The sequence below is a fragment of the Carassius auratus genome, unplaced genomic scaffold (assembly GCF_003368295.1).
Source record: "Carassius auratus strain Wakin unplaced genomic scaffold, ASM336829v1 scaf_tig00044895, whole genome shotgun sequence".
Taxonomy (NCBI): Eukaryota; Metazoa; Chordata; class Actinopteri; order Cypriniformes; family Cyprinidae; genus Carassius; species Carassius auratus.
In genome coordinates this window covers 47,501-50,000 of record NW_020526859.1, presented here as the reverse complement: position 1 = coordinate 50,000, position 2,500 = coordinate 47,501, and the positions used below count along the sequence as shown (strand labels likewise).

The following is a 2,500-nucleotide window of genomic DNA, read 5'->3' as shown; positions in this document are numbered from 1 at the left end:
TAAATAGCCCTCTCTTTGCAGCAGTCTTCGCTTACGGCCATACCAACCTGGCGATGCCGGATCTCGTCTGATCTCGGAAGCTAAGCAGGTTTGGGCCTGGTTAGTACTTGGATGGGCGACCGCCTGGGAATACCAGGTGCTGTAAGCTTTTTGGACATTTTTCACTTAGTATATAATAATTTTGCCAAAAAATAGAGTCAATGCCCGATCTCTGAATATTAGCAGGTTTGGGCCTGGTTAGTACATGGATGGGAGACTGCCTGGGAATACCAGGTGCTGTAAGCTTTTTGGACATTTTTCACTTAGTATATAATAATTTTGCCAAAAAATAGAGTCAATGCCCGATCTCTGAATATTAACAGGTTTGGGCCTGGTTAGTACATGGATGGGAGACTGCCTGGGAATACCAGGTGCTTTAATCTCTTTGGAAAATTTCACGAATTATATAATAATCTTTCATTAAAAAAAAAAAAAAAAAAAAAAAAAGAGTCAATGCCCGATCTCTGAATCTTAGCAGGTTTAGGTCTGGTTAGCACTTTGATGAGAGACTGCCTAGGAATACCAGGTTCTTTAAGCTTTTGGGTTTTCTTTCCTACTTATATAATGTACTGGCGATTAGATTGGCTGGTCTTTAAATAGCCCTCTCTTTGCTGCTGTCTTCGCTTACGGCCATACCAACCTGGCTATGCCCGATCTCGTCTGATCTCGGAAGCTAAGCAGGTTTGGGCCTGGTTAGTACTTGGATGGGAGACCGCCTGGGAATACCAGGTGCTGTAAGCTTTTTGGACATTTTTCCCTTAGTATATAATAATTTTGCCAAAAAATAGAGTCAATGTCCGATCTCTGAATATTAGCAGGTTTGGGCCTGGTTAGTACATGGATGGGAGACTGCCTGGGAATACCAGGTGCTTTAATCTGTTTGGAAAATTTCACGAATTATATAATAATCTTTCATTAAAAAAAAAAAAAAAAAAAAAAAAATTTAGTCAATGCCCGATCTCTGAATCTTAGCAGGTTTAGGTCTGGTTAGCACTTTGATGAGAGACTGCCTAGGAATACCAGGTGCTTTAAGCTTTTGGGTTTTCTTTCCTACTTATATAATGTACTGGCGATTAGATTGGCTGGTCTTTAAATAGCCCTCTCTTTGCAGCAGTCTTCGCTTACGGCCATACCAACCTGGCTATGCCCGATCTCGTCTCATCTGGGAAGCTAAGCAGGTTTGGGCCTGGTTAGTACTTGGATGGGAGACCGCCTGGGAATACCAGGTGCTGTAAGCTTTTTGGACATTTTTCACTTAGTATATAATAATTTTGCCAAAAAATAGAGTCAATGCCCGATCTTTGAATATTAGCAGGTTTGGGCCTGGTTAGTACATGGATGGGAGACTGCCTGGGAATACCAGGTGCTTTAATCTGTTTGGAAAATTTCACGAATTATATAATAATCTTTCATTAAAAAAAAAAAAAAAAAAATTGAGTCTATGCCCGATCTCTGAATCTTAGCAGGTTTAGGTCTGGTTAGCACTTTGATGAGAGACTGCCTAGGAATACCAGGTGCTTTAAACTTTTGGGTTTTCTTTCCTACTTATATAATCTACTGGCGATTAGATTGGCTGGTCTTTAAATAGCCCTCTCTTTTGCAGCAATCTTCGCTTACGGCCATACCAACCTGGCTATGCCCGATCTCGTCTGATCTCGGAAGCTAAGCAGGTTTGGGCCTGGTTAGTACTTGGATGGGAGACCGCCTGGGAATACCAGGTGCTGTAAGCTTTTTGGACATTTTTCACTTAGTATATAATAATTTTGCCAAAAAATAGAGTCAATGCCCGATCTTTGAATATTAGCAGGTTTGGGCCTGGTTAGTACTTGGATGGGAGACCGCCTGGGAATAGCAGGTGCTGTAAGCTTTTTGGACATTTTTCACTTAGTATATAATAATTTTGCCAAAAAATAGAGTCAATGCCCGATCTCTGAATCTTAGCAGGTTTAGGTCTGGTTAGCACTTTGATGAGAGACTGCCTGGGAATACCAGGTGCTTTAATCTCTTTGGAAAATTTCACGAATTATATAATAATCTTTCATTAAAAAAAAAAAAAAAAAAAAAAAAAAAGAGTCAATGCCCGATCTCTGAATCTTAGCAGGTTTAGGTCTGGTTAGCACTTTGATGAGAGACTGCCTAGGAATACCAGGTTCTTTAAGCTTTTGGGTTTTCTTTCCTACTTATATAATGTACTGGCGATTAGATTGGCTGGTCTTTAAATAGCCCTCTCTTTGCTGCTGTCTTCGCTTACGGCCATACCAACCTGGCTATGCCCGATCTCGTCTGATCTCGGAAGCTAAGCAGGTTGGGCCTGGTTAGTACTTGGATGGGAGACCGCCTGGGAATACCAGGTGCTGTAAGCTTTTTGGACATTTTTCACTTAGTATATAATAATTTTGCCAAAAAATAGAGTCAATGTCCGATCTCTGAATATTAGCAGGTTTGGGCCTGGTTAGTACAT

General features: G+C 40.9%; 5 non-coding genes across 5 annotated transcripts; all 5 read left to right on the top strand.

Moving 5' to 3' along the window:
• The first annotated feature begins 29 nt into the window (after positions 1-29).
• On the top strand, positions 30-148 carry LOC113087488 (5S ribosomal RNA). The gene has a single exon (XR_003285469.1). It is a non-coding gene; the product is annotated as a 5S ribosomal RNA (ribosomal RNA).
• Positions 149-661: 513 nt separating this feature from the next.
• On the top strand, positions 662-780 carry LOC113087584 (5S ribosomal RNA). The gene has a single exon (XR_003285556.1). It is a non-coding gene; the product is annotated as a 5S ribosomal RNA (ribosomal RNA).
• A 378-nt stretch (positions 781-1,158) lies between these two features.
• LOC113087548 (5S ribosomal RNA) lies at positions 1,159-1,277 on the top strand. Its single transcript, XR_003285526.1, has one exon. It is a non-coding gene; the product is annotated as a 5S ribosomal RNA (ribosomal RNA).
• Positions 1,278-1,650: 373 nt separating this feature from the next.
• LOC113087583 (5S ribosomal RNA) lies at positions 1,651-1,769 on the top strand. Its single transcript, XR_003285555.1, has one exon. It is a non-coding gene; the product is annotated as a 5S ribosomal RNA (ribosomal RNA).
• Positions 1,770-2,284: 515 nt separating this feature from the next.
• LOC113087510 (5S ribosomal RNA) lies at positions 2,285-2,402 on the top strand. The gene has a single exon (XR_003285490.1). It is a non-coding gene; the product is annotated as a 5S ribosomal RNA (ribosomal RNA).
• Positions 2,403-2,500: the final 98 nt, after the last annotated feature.